At 40.8% G+C, this 16,021-nt stretch overlaps 1 protein-coding gene across 11 annotated transcripts in view; it reads right to left on the reverse strand.

Annotated features, from left to right (window-relative positions):
- LOC107306234 (TLE family member 4, transcriptional corepressor) overlaps nt 1–16,021 on the reverse strand; it is a 101,417-nt gene that overhangs the window by 28,184 nt on the left and 57,212 nt on the right. The window contains exon 1 of one of the 11 annotated variants that reach the window (XM_085529916.1): nt 8,008–8,233. The exons of the other annotated variants lie outside the window; for them this stretch is intronic. The gene's annotated coding sequence lies outside the window, so the exon portion shown is untranslated. Of the gene's footprint in view, nt 1–8,007; nt 8,234–16,021 lie in introns of those variants that run through there. 11 annotated transcript variants of the gene reach the window in all.

The following is a 16,021-nucleotide window of genomic DNA, read 5'->3' on the forward strand; positions in this document are numbered from 1 at the left end:
GGGGAGGGAGTTGCTTTTAGCATTTGTTGTGACTGGTAAGATCATTGAGACTGAATATTGTGTGTAGACTTCAGTTTTGACAGTAAATGTAAATTTCCATTTAAAGACACCTAGAGCACCAGATGGAGCTCTTACAGTGAGAAAATGTAACAAGCTCTTTCACAGCAGGCACAATTGTATTCTGAGCTCCAGCTTGCAGATGGAAATCCTTCTTCTCTGTCTACATGATCTCCCCACAGGGAGCTTTCACTACTAACAAAAACCACATTCACCTGTGGGACTGCTCCCACTGCAACTGCACCAGAGGAAATGAGGGAGGGTCCTGAAGCTGTGCAGCATTCTATGTTGGCAGTGCCATGCCATGCCAACCCTGATGCACAGCTGAGGAATCTTGCTCTGCACATGGGAAGCAGTGTAGCCCAGTGAATGCATGCCCAGGCTGGAAGAACAGCAGGCACAGGGCTGTGTTGCTTAAGTTATGCTGGCAGTGATATGCTACCAAATCGGGTCAGTGCAAGCTATGGGTCTCAGTGGTGGTGCACCTCATACCATGTCTACACATGCCGCTGACAGTAAAATGTGATCCCATTGCTGCAATTCTCACAACACTTAACCAGGTTTCTGCCTATCCTGCTACATCTACAGCCCCAAGTAGTACTGAAGAATCTGTACAATGCAAAAAAAAAAAAAAAAAAAAAGCAACGTAATCAAACCTAAAGGAAGGATGAGAGTTAAGCCAAAGCTTCTCTTCTGACAAAAATGGACAGAGACTACATAGTCAACAGAAACAGGAATAAGTTCCAAAGGACTGAGTTGACAAACTAAGCCACAAGAGCTATGGCCAGAAAGAAGCGTGCATACTTTTGCCTGCAATGGGACTAAATGCAAAGATGATTTTAAACAGGAAAATTATATAAAAATGGATCACATGGTAATGCTGATGCCTGAGAAAGAAACTAAAACTGTGAAAACAGCAAACCATGCTTACATTTGAGAAATCTAGGCTCAGTACTCTGTTCTTTTATCTGATTAAATGAAGTCTACAGAGCTGCTCTTTGCCTTATAGAAACTGTTAAGAGGAATGGTATGCTGAAGATTTGGAGGTACTCCAGTAGTAACAGGATGGGTTCATTAATATCTAATGCTGAAATGGACAAAATAAGGGAGGGGGCAAAAAAATCACTTTTCTTTGTATCAACACGAACACAACTAAAACAGTCTATATACGTTAACAGCTTGCCTATATCAAACTCCAGCAACTAGCTGGGCTACATTAGTTTTAGCCCATTCTTAGTTTGTATAAATCTGTATCGTAATGACAAGGGAAACCGAAAAGAGGAAACATTTCGTTATTTTACAGAAAGCTAAAATCAGCTAAATTAGACAGATAAAAATCTGAGACGTAAATAAATAAATAACCTCAATGTTTCCAGAAGAATATACTGCTGTTTATCTTTAGTTTGCTTTGGCTTTCGTGTGTGTGTGTGTGTGCACATGTTTTTAAATTACCCATGGATAATAAAATTAACCAGGAAATCTGCTATTCGCAGACTTGTGTTTGAAATGATTTTTCTCAAATTAAACTTAAGCATTTGAAAGGTGAATAAAGTCAAACCTACAGCTGCTTACTAAAGTCAGATCTACCCTTTAGAATGCATAAGGCCATCTCAAAGACAGATGTCAGATAAAACTCCCTGATTTTGCAGAGCCATTCTTCTCATCATCACTCCTTTCGACAGCCTACCAAATATACAGTCTTCCACTGCTTTGTGCTATGCTGTGTCTGCACTTAGAGCGCTCCATAAGTATGAAAAACAGAGTGTGTGTTTATCTGATTAAAATCCAATGTAAACAATATGCAAAATAGGTGTAGCCCATTGGCTCCAGCAGGCTGCCAGTAAAAACCTTCTGTGCTGAAGGTTGCGCGCAGCCGATTTAGGGCATCACATCTCTGCCAATCTTCTACAAATGTCTCTTTATTTTACACTATCCTCATTGTCCTGGTTTGATCCAGGATGAGCTGATTTTTAATTCACAGCATCTGGTACGATGCTGTTTTGGCCTTAGTAGAAAAGCCGTTTGGTAACACACCAGTGTTTTAGTTGCTGCTGAGCAGTGCTGTAAGGAGCCAAAGACATTTCAACTTTGTGTACAGCCCTGCCAGCAAGGAGGTTGAGGGAGCCCTATGGTTCCAATCCAGGACAGATGACACAAACTGGTCACAGAGATATTTCACACTGCATGACATATGTGAAGAAAACTTCAAAACTGGGAAGTTGGCTGTGTCAGGGGGCAGCCACTGCCTGGGAACAGGCTGGGTATTGGTCTGTGTATGGTGAGCCACTGGCTGAGCTGCCTGCTGAGTTGAACCACAACATTATTTAATGACCTTTCCCATCTCTGCTCTTATTCCTATCCAGACAACTTAGCACTTCTCTTTCTTATGATTTGATGCCAGTCTACATAAAACAAATCTTTCCGCATAGCACACAATCACTTAGTGAAATAGGTAAGTTCAAATTCAATCTCAGCTTAAGCAGTACACCGCTTAGGTCCCTTCTTTTTGCTTCTGTAATTACTTCTAACTACTGTTACTCCAATCCAAATTCCTTCCAGAAGCGCTTTCCTGCTCCAAGGTCCCAGCTTCCTGAAACTTTTGCCTTTGTCCATGAGCAAAGATTAGCCTAAAGAGCTAACTCACTGTGACCAAGCAGAGAGAAGTGCATTTCACACGAAACCAGAAAACTATCCAAGCTTGATTAAAAACCATCCAGACAATGCCACTGAACATTCACAAGTTATTTTTCTGCATTTTTGCATAATTTACATGATTCAAAACTGGATTTCATTAAAGCTGTGCAGAGATGATTATGGGATATATTTGTTTTGACTGGGCTTTAAGTCTGTACTTCTCAGAGATTTCTCATTTTTCCTTTATTCGGGGTTGAAATTTGCTATGAGAATTTCTTCAGCCCCCCTGCAGAATTCTTAAGAGCATTCCCTAAAGAGACACACAAGAAGAATAGGGGTTTCATCATGCACAAGCTGATATTTACAGTAACACCATTCCCAGTACATGTCTGCTGGAAATAGCTTGATATTTCTTCACTTTCTTTTAATATTTGTAGGATTAATAACAAATTCAGGCCCTGATCCCATAATATTTAACATCTGGGCAAAATGTTCCTTGCTGACGTCCACAGAGCTCCAGTTTTGCACAACAAACACAGTGCATGTTACAAAAAATTCACCAATGGCATCAGTAAAAGGCAATTTCTTCCTTATTTCTTTCCGTGCTTCCCTTCTTTTGTTAATGTGAAGAGACTAGGAACAATATGGCAACCAGAACAAAGGAGAATAAAGAAAGCACTCATGGATGATTGCGCAAAGTGCATCCATAAACACCGCGATTACCTTGCTTCTACGGCATTTGGTTTCAGGACAACTTGAAGCTCCATGAAAGCAGGGAACAAAAGATATTTGCATATGACAACTTCAGTGCTCCGAGCCCCCTGGGTGCCTCAAACACCACCAGGCACACAGGCCACAGCAGAGACATGGAATACTTCGGAAAGCCACACAAAACCGCATTCTTTCCTTTCACCGTAGTGCCATCTTCACCCCTGTGAACTCTATTTGCCACTTTCTAGTTGACCTGCGTAACACTGGGAGGTTGATTGCTAATAAGAAAGCCGTAGCTGCAATAACAAATATGAAGCATCTCTCTTGCTAACACCTTCCAGATCATACACCAACTTCCTCCATGACCAGACACAGTAACTGTATTTCACAACGCATTAAATGCATTAAGGGTCCCACACAAACAATGCTAAGGCACAAAAGTCAGAGCCAAGATGGCTACAACAAGCTTGAATCTTTTCCAGGGCCAAAACTGCCTTTTTAGCAAAGATATCCTAAAATAATTCTTTTCTTCTCTCTCTATTCTCTGCCGTCCCTCATGACAGCCTTGAAAAGAAAGACAGCTGGCAAAAATGCAGCGGTAACAAAACTGTGAGTCAGACAGAGGTAAAAAGGTTAGACTTTGGGAGCCAGAAAGCACAAGGATATGCCTCTCAAACACCTATTTTTAAATGCCTCCTTTCTCTCTCCTCTCTTCTTGAAAGACTAAATGCAAAATGAAATCATCTTACAGAAGGACAGCCACTTCCCCCCAGTGCTCAATCATTCCAGTCACACTATGTTGTCCAGTAACCTGCATTGATAATTCCTCATGAATAAAATGCCAACATTATCATCCTCAGATATGTTGTTGACATGCTTTTGCTATTTCACTAAAAATACCATTAATTTTCTGGATTCACAACAGCTGAGCTACTCGCTATTTGAATATACAAAAGAGTATTTTGTTTAAACTAAATTAAAAGCGTTCCAGTAAATGACTTCAATTTTGCTGGCTATACTACTTCAGTGTATATCGTTCTATTTAATCCTCTCTTTTCCCAACTCTGCCCCTTCCATCTCCCCCCCATCCTTCTTTTTTTTTTTTTTTTTTTTTCCCCTTCCTCCCTTTTTCGTACTTAAACCTTTCATGCTAGGAGCTGGATTTGCCCAGCAAGACATCCACAATCAGAAAGAGTTTCAAAAATGTGGTGCCAAAGAGTTAAGGCAATGGTGAAATCGGCTCTCTCCGTTTTTATTCACCCGTGTTTGCCAAAACATATTTAGCAGTTAGGAAAGGAAGACATAGGGGAGGGGGAGCGCACAAACAGTGAACACACCTTCCATTTCCCATCCTGTTAAGTGTCGACATTCCCCATATAAGTCAAAAAGAAAAACAGTGCTATTGCCAACCCCTCCTGGCATCTCAACACTTTTATTTGTTCCCATTTGTATCTAATGCTTTTGTCAACAGTTCAACAAAAGTCAAAGCAAACAAACCCACTACAAACACTGGGGGTAACAGCAACAAGCACGAATCCTTCACAATTATCCAGCCCAGCTGCTCAGTGCCTGTCCAGGCTGCTTTCATTTACAACAGTGTCAACAAAAGGCTGAAACCCAATAACTAGGTGGGTCAATACTACCACTGTAAACCCTCCAGAGAAGGAAATGCTGTTCTCCTGCTTTACTGCTTCAGCAAACATGCAGAATAATTCAGTTAGATAGACAAGTGCTTGCCTAATCACTTGTGTGAATTATTCAAAGCTTTGCCCGTTAACTACTAAATGATGGCTCTTCAAATATTTCCCAGAAACTACCAGATGTCCAACAGAAGAAAAGGAAACATTAGGCAAATTCTGACATAACAGAGGACAATGGAAACCTACTGAAAAGTGTAACGTTCAGAGTGTTAACGCCTTCCTATTTATAGAATATTACTATTCAGAAAGCAAGGAAGTTATTTAAAAAACAAGTACGACACACGCTCGTCTATTAGTTGCCTGATTTTTATACAGCATAATCAAGGCTGCTCCCTACAGTTTTTCTTCTCCTTTTCAAATACAGGTTGTAAAAGAGTCGTCTCTAGAGAATATGTAAGCTGTGGATACAAATAAGCACAGCAGTCAGCAAGGTGGACGCAGGCAACATGCATTTATTCCCACATCTCCTTTTCTACATTGCTCATTTCATCTCTTACTAATCACCTACTTCAGTGTTTCCTTCTCTTCAGCTGTAAGGTGAATGCTCATGTGCTCTCCTTCAGAGGTTTCTTACACTTCGGAAGCGCAGTGTAAACACAATGCATTGTAATACTGGTTTAAGTGTTAAGCACAAGGATTTTTTACTTCTCTTCAGGGTAGGAAACAGCCACATTTAGAATTTCCATTTCCTTGGTTTATAGGCTTTAGTCATAACCACACTATTGCTAACATACTATTTATAAGCTTTAAGAGAACAGATTAGTTTAAAAGTGGTACTTGTTTTAATTTTAGTAATTAGTCACGAAAAAGACTGGATATTTACAACTGTTTAATCTAAGACCAGTTAACATACACATCGCAGTAAAGAGATGGACACATATATATATTTTGAGCCAGAACATAGTACCAAATACACTTACTAAATACTTTATTTTTGACATCTACCATTGCAACTGTGCATGCTGAATATGTAGCATTCCAAAGAGAATCCCGGGCAGTTTTAACAAAACAGTAAAAGAAATTATGTCTGTATGTCAAATTAAAGCATGTAGTTTTGTTTTTCTAATTAAGAACTGTAACATATTTTGTTTGTAAAAGAGTTTTAGAGTGACTGCATTGTAATAATATCTGGAGTTCTATGTCGTCAACATAGAAACCTCTTTCATTCAAAAGAATTTTCTTCCCATTCCTGTCCAAAACAATTATGAACTGCTTGTCTGCTAAGCAAATGTGGTTACGTCACTTTGTGACCAGTGCTGGTGTTTGCATGCATTCCAGCCACACACTGGTTGGTGGGCAGCTGCAGTTACATTTACTACTGTAAATCCAGCCATTGCTTTACTATAAATCAAGCTAGTGCCATTTGCAACACTGACCTTGTTTGATCACTATTCTTAAGAGCAGTATCTTCATTGCTTCAGTCGATTAGTTTTGTCTAAGAAATGGCTTAGTGTTCATGGGGACCAAAGGCACAACAGGGAGGTACTGGCGCACAGAAAATACCTGGTGTCAAAAGGATTACATCTTGCACAGATGAACTGGAGAAAAAACTAAGCAGTCTGGCACTAGATACTTTAAGACCAGGGATGAGAGATAACATCACACAGTAACTTCTCCCTTTCCTTATCCAGAGGATGAGGAAAAGCCCCAAAATGGCATTTCCAACCTCTGCCATCGCTGGAGGCAGTTAGCAGAAAAGCTTCATGAGACATGCAAGAGTCCTATAGAAGGTCTGTTAAATACTTAATTGCTCTCAAATACCCCGCAGTGCGACATAAAGCTTCCCGGCTACCTAGGTGGTGACCATACAGTGCTTTTTACAAAGGCACCGAAGGGACCCTGGACAGGCTGTCTTTATACTGAAAGCAAGCTGCCTTTCCTGCTCTGACGCCAATTACGCATACTGACAGGGCACTTGGAAAGACACTTTACTTCAAGGGAATAGCAGAAAATGGGTTTCTCTCTTTCTTCTTACTGCTAACTGATTTTAAAGGGCTTATTTCTAAATTATTCAGACATTATTCAGAATTCCTCTCATATTTTGCAATATGGAACAACAAAGCTCACTGCGAAATAATATTTGCAGGTCACTGAAAGAAACTCCCCGAAGCAAGGAAGAAAAAACAAAACATTTGTTTCTTGCAAAGTAAATTGCAGTTTGGTATTTTTAAAGTAAGCTCTGAAAGAGAGGTGTGACAGACACGGAGCATCAACAAATACAAATCCAGCAAAAAACGAGAGACAAGACATTTAAAGACACAGCTGTAACTACTTCAAGCCAATTACAAGGATTTCCTAGTATGCCCAGGACTGTAAGATCACACGGTAAAGGTTCACATTAATTTGCTCAGCACTGGCTTTTTAACTCAGTGCAAGCAATGACTTATATAGATGGTCTGCCCACTTGTTTGTAGAATCATAGAATCACCAAGGTTGGAGAAGAACCACAGGATCACCCAGTCCAACCATCCACCCATTACCAATAGTTCTCAACTTGTACAGTGTCCACACTCAACTGTTATTGAAATACAGTGAGCAAAGGACTCAGAACAAGTTGCAACAGCTGCCAAGCCAGCTATGTGGCCTGAGCCAAGCTCACAGCGCACATCCCACACACAGCCCAGCTTCTGGGGCTGCCCACCTAGGAGGTATCTCCTGGCCCCAATTCCATACAGCTGTGCCATGCCACCAGCCAGACAACTGGCTGGACAACCTCAGCAAAATCATGACTGCTAATTACTTTGGCCTAAGAAGAAAATGCTTTCTGCCCTCTTTCAAAAACTAGCTTGAAATATGCCAGCTTTACTGCACAGAGAAGCTGCGGCAGACCACTTATCCTGAGAGCAGAAGAAGGAACAAGCCGTGTCGAAATCCTTCCCTTCTCCCACCCCTTCACCCCACTTACTCATAAGCACGCATTCGGGAAACTCCCACAGCTGCATTTGCTGCCTCTCAAGAGGCAGAGAAACAGTGGTACAGCTGTGCCTGCTCATATTCGTATGCAAACAAGCAGCGTCCGGCCGGCTGCAGTGACTCACTTAAAAGCACCTCGGTACTCTTTGATAAGCTTGCAGCTCAGAAAAAAAGTGATTCAGAGCAATCTGCCGTCCCCATAATGCAATTAGCAGATTAGAGCGGCATTTCACTCTCAGTACTTCAATAAAACCCTGGCTGCATCCAGCATTAGCCGCCGATACGACATACACAGTGTTCCCCCTACAGTCCTCCCGGAGACTCGGTGGAATATGGTGGGGCAAGAAGCTGCCAGCCCTGCCTGCAGCCTGTTGAATCAGGACGAGGGTGGCAGGGACACCCACTACTTTGTGCAGCTGGGAACGAGCTTTGTGCCTGGGTATGGTGCTGCAGGACCAAGACACAGAGGCAAGCAGGCTGCCCACAGGGTGCACCTCAATGCTGCAGAGCAGCCAGCCCTGTGCCTCTTTACTTGCAGCCATCCCGTAAGAGTGTAGCAGGAGAACAGAGAATTCCAGTAAACTGCAGTGCAGACAGAAGGAATCACTTTAAGTCTTTCAATGGAAGGTCAGTGAACCCTTGGCCACCCAGACTGGCTCGTTTCCCCAAGTGTGCCATGAGCATCCTACAAAAGCATGACAGGTCCACTGCCTCTGGAGTGCGGCCAGGACATGGGCAAAAGCAGCAGCAGGGTGGCCCTGGTAGCCTTGTAGCCCTGGCACAGGCACTGACTAGCACAGCCCCACCAGTACCCACGAATGGACAAACTTAAAAAAAACAAACAAACAGTAACAACAACAAAAAACAACAACAACAAAAAAACGATTAATTCACACATGTTCATGCATTTCACACACAGGGTGCCCTGTGGTCCGTTGCCAGGGCAACGTGAGACCACCAGTGTGCGCTTTATTGGCTTTATGAAGTACGTCTCCGGGGCTATCCTCCGAGAAACACAGCATGGTAATTGCCAAGTTTTTCAGAAGCCTTGTTTTGTGTTTATTCACATTTAACCCTCTGAGTGTGATTAAGAGCATCGCTATGCATACCATTTGCATGGAGGGATGGGGAAGGAAGGGTTGGTCTCTGTTTGCAGCCTGAAAACTCCAGAAAGCATGTCCCTGTGCCCACCCCTGCTTACACTACCTTGGAGGCTTCACCTGCAGGCTGCAGAGAGGCTGCTCCGCACTAGCGGGGTTCACATGGCAGGGCCTGGGCTAAGCCTGGCACGGGGAGGTGCCAGCATGAGCACAGCACCAGAGGGACAGGTTACTGGTTCTGGGCACGATGTGTTTTACTTTCAACTTTGAAAGGGGTGAAAAACAAACAAACAAACAACAACAACAAAAAACAGCACACTGACTTCCTACACACATTACAAGGAATCTGGAAACCTCATTTTGGATTCTGCCACTCATGACCCCACCAAGACAAGGCTGCCACTGCAGCCACTCTGAAGAAGGTGGTACATGTGGAACTGCAGTACCGCCTGTACATAGACACCAATGACCTGGAGCTTGCCGACGAGGGATGGGGTCACCATCACAAATGTCACAATTCTTGTGGCACCAGCACCGTAATTGTCAGCAGCAGCAGCGCACATCAAGCATTAATCTGGCCGGAATGGAGAGTGAGAAGGCGAGGGCAGCAGAGGGAATCACTAGAAGAAACAGCTTACATTCAGATTCGCGGGAGAAAGAGCACCCAGAGACAATCATTTCCTGGGAAAAGCTAAAGCCTAATAAGAATTTACTCTGCCGCCTTTATTCACACAACCAGCCCTTTTGTGGCAAGGGCTTCCTGAGTGACAGGAACCCAGGGCCCCTTAATAGGATTTCCATATTATTTCCAACACCTGCCTAGAAGTTATTTGTTTACATTGAAGGAGGCAAGATTCTCAAATCAGACATCTGCTTCTGGTTCAGGCATATCTTAGGAAACCATCTAGAAAGAAGCTTTGTTGCTATGGAGACATTTTTATTTTCTTCCCTTAGTTGGCTGAAAAAACATTAACATTAACATTAGCCAAATGTCGCTCACGAAAAAAACACAGAACTTTTCAAACTGTTAGGCAGAATAGGTTAATTGAGCTTCAGATATTAAATTAATTATTCAACTCAATTAGAAGTGCACCGGAGAGAGGCATGGTGGATCTTCCCTACAAATTCTCCTCACCTGCTGATTCCCACTGGCCAGCATAATTGATTCTTCCCTCAAAAACACACCTAAAACTTAGCAATTCATGATGCGCTCAACAGTCTTTTGTAACAACGTAGGAATTAGTCAGACCATTCATTTCCTCCTGCTTGTTCTAAAATCAACCTAAGAAACTGGAAACACTCTGGGAATATACTTATTTCCCAGTGCAAGTGAAGAGACAGTAAGAACAATGAAATGCAAACACTAACCTACAATTAGCAGTCAATGACTTTAGCTAAAGGACAGCAAGTTTCATTGCCTTTCACCCATGTCGCTGATTCTACAAAGTAATCTGTTCTCCTTCTCTCTGTCTAATACATTTAGAGTGCCTAACGAATCCACTGTTTTGCATTACAATACAGGATGTCTCAAATTACTTCGGATACAAAGGTCTTAATAATAACTCAAAATACGAATTGCTAGACAGAGAAAAGGAGCTGTTCACGTTGCCAACACAGATCTATAATGCAGAAAATTAAAATGCAGAATATTAAAATGCAGAATAATGCAGAAAAATGCATAAATAATGCAGAAAAAAAATGCAGCCATGTAGTTTGTTTCCACTTTGATAAAAGTTGATGAATGCTACCCATTTTCTCCCACTACTTTGACTAATACCTATTTAACCTAATCTACAGATAGGTGCTCTACTCCAGACATGTTCACCCTGAGTAAACTGGTATAAGCCACAAATGCCAAGTGTACAGGTTTTTAATATGTGATCTTAATTCCACTGTTAAATTATAATGAGAACATCAAATATATATATAATAAATAAATGTATTCCCTCCCTTTAGCTCCTTCCAACTATTACACTGTCAAAGACTTCACACTGGAGAAGGCCTTTCCACCCACCTCCCCACACCAGCAAACTTCCTCTTCCTGCTCTACAATGTGAAGTCATAATCCTGTATTTTCAACATCATAGTCTGTTGCTATGGAAATAATTAAACATCTGCTCAGGTTAGAAATTACAGCCCATGTAAGTGTTTGCCTCCTAGGTGAAGAAAGCATCTGGAGAGAGAACAGTTGAGTTACCCTAAATCACCAAGTGCCAAAATAAAGTTTAATAGTGAGAAGCACTGTAGGAGTTCATCCAAATGTGGGCACACTGCTGAATAAGAGTCACACTGCTGTAACAGGCACAAAAATGCAGTGAAAGAGGCCAGCATACTTTCATATACAGAAGTCATTAAAAAGCCACTGGGTAGAGGAGAAGAAACCATCAGACGAGGCAGAAGCAACCAATTCTTTGATAACAGAGTACATCCTTCTACCTTCACGGGAATATTCCATACTAAATTAAAATTCCGAAATGACCCCATTAAAAACGCAAATGATGTGACACTGAATGACAGAAATGCAACTTTAAAAAAAAAAAAGAAAAAAAGAAAAAGAAGAGAGATACACCTGAGGTTCCGTTTTGTTTTAAAAATCCATTAAAAACCACAGACTTGAATGAAGTCTAGCCATGAAAAGGTTATTGCAATTAAAAAAAAAAAGTAATGCCAAAAACATCAGCTCTGTAAGATAGACCAAGACAACAAACAGGACCCTGCTAATTAATATTTGTTCTGCTTCAGCAGACAGTTACTGGACGAGACTGCAACAAACAAGCATGTCTCAACCAATCACATCATTAATCCATTCACGTTCACCACCTGAGGACCAGCTATGCCCCACAGATATTTATTCATCTGTTCCACAAACAAACAATTACAACACATTTTCTGGAATTAGGGCACCTGATATGTTCAGCACAGCTTACATGCCCAGAGGCAGATATCAATTAATACTGAACAAATTATTGTACCACAAGTCAACAGAAGTTACTCATTATATTTTGATAACGCTACCCTCAAAACACCCATGAAGATCAAAAAACACAACTCTTGTGGAGCAAAGTTTAGTTAAAACGTGTTCAGCTCCAAATTACCATTTCATCATTACAGAAAGCAAAATACACGCAACACCCTTTTTCTGTGCAGAGAAAGACACACACAAAAGCTGTGACATGAATACGAAATATGTTTTGATTTTTACAAGACTGTGAAGTGCTTTTCAGCAGAGTGGTATTAAAGTGGCAAAATAAAATGATCAGGAAATAAATTATGTAACTTTCTTTAGGCATGTAACAGATAACTATGTTTCTCTGGCTTGTTAAATACAAACTGAATGTAACAGCATTTGGCAAGACTCACATCACTGGAGGAAATCTCACATAAAAGATGCTTGACAATTAAGATGAAGTCTACTACAGTACCACAGTACTACACATCAGTTTGTGGTGTTCCCTACCAAGGAAAAAATAAAGTCAGAGAAATGCAATTACATTTGGAGATACCCAGACAGCTGATCATATATATTTGTTATTATTTTTATTTTTTTAGTATTACATTCATTCAGCCTTTTTTTTTTTTCTTTCTCCTTTCTTTAAGTATCACATAACAACTGCAAGAGCAAGCAGCTTACTCTTACTTACACACTACATGAACAGAGGTCTAAAACCTTAATAGTGGCTAACAGCTCAAGAAGCTATATTAAGACAGGCTCAGGTTTTCACAAGCACTAGAGCACCTGCCACAAGAAATGTAAATGGAACATGAGACTCACACCAGCCCCCTTCCTCTGTATTTGCTGCATGTATAATTACTAGCTTTCCTAAAGATTAAGGCAAAAGTAATCTCACTGCTAACACCACCTGAATACGCCCTGACAGACTACTTCTTGTTCAACTAACACGTTAGACAGAAATTCATCTCAAATCTGCATTTGATTTGTTAATTCAGAAACTAAAATAATTCTTTCATGTAAGCCTTTATTTCCAGAGGCATCACAAACAGGCTGCTTTACTTCTGCCACAAGACTTCAGCTTTTAATTATGGACTCTTATTTCTGCTGGAGCAGTAAAATCTGACACAGAAATCAAAAGTTACCATGTTTGCATGTCTTACTACAGACATGGTTTCAGCCCCATATAACTTACAATTCAAATGAAAAAAAAAAAAAAAAAAGCAACACACAAAAAAACCCCAAACCCACAAACAAATAACATAATCATATGTATAAGGATGGATTAATAACAGATACAGAAAAAGCTGCAAGAGCTATATCCTGTGTACAAGATTCAGAAGACTTTGAAGTTCCTGAATACCTCACTAAGAGATATTAGGGGCAGTGACAAATTACCATCAGCCGATATCTAGAGCTGCTTTACTCCAGGTGCCTCATACAGAGCCACAGGAAGAGACTGTCAGCACTTGATAAATGTTTGCACACAAACTGCTTCCTAAGGTACTTCAGAATGTAATTTCCACAAAGAGATTTTTTTAGGAACCAGAGAAACTTTTGTCAAATTTGTCCAAGAGAAGGTAGTTGAGGAGTGAAGCAAGGAAGAATGACCTGCCTCATGCATGAGCAGTCCTTACAGGAAGTGGAAAACCCCCTTATGAGAGTAATTAGAAAGTAAGAGCACACCACAAAACCTTTTACTTATTTATTTACTTATTTTTTTTTTTAAAAAAAGCCAAATACATTTAGTAGCTTATAAAGGTGACATATCAAGACTTCTCAGAAAAGGCACACAGCTAACTGCTGAGCAGTTTGTTTGTCCTTGTACCTAAACACATCACATTCCCCTAGAGCTGGTTAAGCCACTGCTGCACTCAGCACAGCCTTTGTGCTTGCTGCCCTTCCCTTCCCTGTCTGCATGGAGAGCAGACCCATGACCCAGTTTACTGCATCTAGCGATATTTCACACTTTAGACTGTGAGGGATTCAAGGGGACTAAAACCAACATGAAATCTAACAGTTCCCAAAGCCACCCTCCTCCACAGAGCTTGCTGTGTAGATGATCATCTATTATTTAGGAACAGCTTTTGGACAATCTCATATTATCTGGAAAGTCCCTACTTGGTTTCAGCAGAAAACTGCTCACTCCAGGGAGGTGATAGGAATGATGTAAGCCTGGGCTGTCTTATCAGGCAAAACACATCATGTTTAGAAGGCTGATACAAAGTGGAATAGAATTGTGCCTGAAAAGAAACAGACTTCAGATGCCAGTTTGCCTTAGTCTCCAGTTCCAGACACAGTATCTTGGCCTCAGTGCTCACCAGTGACAGGAACAACTTACTTGCCACAGTAAGAACCTGTAAAACCTCATACACAAGCGGTATCACCAGCCCAGTCCTCTCCTTCCTGCTCTGGTCATTGAAAGGGATAGATCTCACACAGTAAGTACCCCTGCGAAAAAGAAGCCTAAGCTTCCCAGCACAGCATATACACTATAGGCAGGATCTCAGTGAGGAATAGGATCTCAGTGAGCATAACTGGAGAATACAACTTTCCTGATCAGAACTGCCCAACTAATCTAAGGCACTAGAAGCAGTGGCAAGAAACAGAGAGGGGAAATGCTACACCTACACCACGCTCCTCTGTACCAACGGTTGGGTACCGGCATTATCTGAAGTGTACACTAAAGCGTAAATTTGCACTTCATGAGCTGTTCTAAAATCTGCCCTGCCTAATAATCTGTATCAGCAAGAAAACACTTTAAAGTGTCTCTAACAATTAAACCCAGGCACAACGTTGTATAAATCAAAATTTTGCTATCATATCAAAACGTTACACTGGGGCTGTATAATGTTGCCCATATCCTCATTACATGCTACACTAATTACTACCAGCAGATTCAGAATTTTCTGCACATTAGAGGCTTTTAGAGGAGCTATAAAAAAATTTCAGGCACCATTAATTTAAATTTGTATTGAAATATCCTTCTGACAGATGGCCAAAAATTACTTATTATTTAGAGTACCAGAGCTGCCTGTTTGCACATTAGAAAAGGAAAGGGAAAAATTAAAACCAAGCAAGAAATTTATGTCATGTTCATTACCTGTTAAATGTTAAGGAGTATTATCCTGCATGAATAAATTATTTCATACAAGCACGCAGACTCCAGCTGCTGGCAACTGGCACGTTCTGGCTGACAAAAAACATCTAAAGTCACACAGCAGACGATCATAAAAAGCCTCTCGTAACCAGGAGCCACTTGAGGGAGGACAGATCGATAGAACAAGCGACTAACTGCTACTCTGGGCATCACTGAAAACATTTAAGGAAATTAGCAAACTATTTCACCTTGCAAAGCTGGAAGCAAGCCCTGTAATCCCAAGACACAAGGCAACTCACAACCCGAATGAGTATGAGACAAACATCTATCATTTCAAAATAAATTGGTACAAAGTGGTGACACCCTCCTCTCAGTCTCAGAAGCTGCATGATTAACAGTGTGTTTGAATCACTCTAAGTAACTTCAGATCAACCAAACAAAATCAGCATTTTTATATAAACTGCCACAATATTGATACCAGCATAAAAACCTCAGCATCCCACAGATATTACAGAAACAGGTCTAATACATTTTACATAATCACATATTTAAATAATATACTTTAAACAGTCATATGTGATATACAATCAGTTCTATCCATTCACCTTCCTAAGTCTGTGATTTCAAGTATCCAGGTAAACAAATTTACTGTAAGAAACAAAGTATTTTTTTATATCCACAGGCTTGGACATTTGCCCTACTTGTTTTTGTTTAGATGCAAGGATAAAAGAAAAAAGATCTACTGAAACTATTTGCTCAGAGTGAACAGGGGATGTTCTGCTGAAATCATAATTAATCTGTGCCTGCTTTCACTGCACAAAGCAGTAATTCCAGTTTCTAGCTCTCATGACAAAGA

This window comes from Coturnix japonica, chromosome Z (genome assembly GCF_054131305.1).
Source record: "Coturnix japonica strain WE chromosome Z, WE-NBRP24, whole genome shotgun sequence".
Lineage (NCBI taxonomy): Eukaryota > Metazoa > Chordata > Aves > Galliformes > Phasianidae > Coturnix > Coturnix japonica.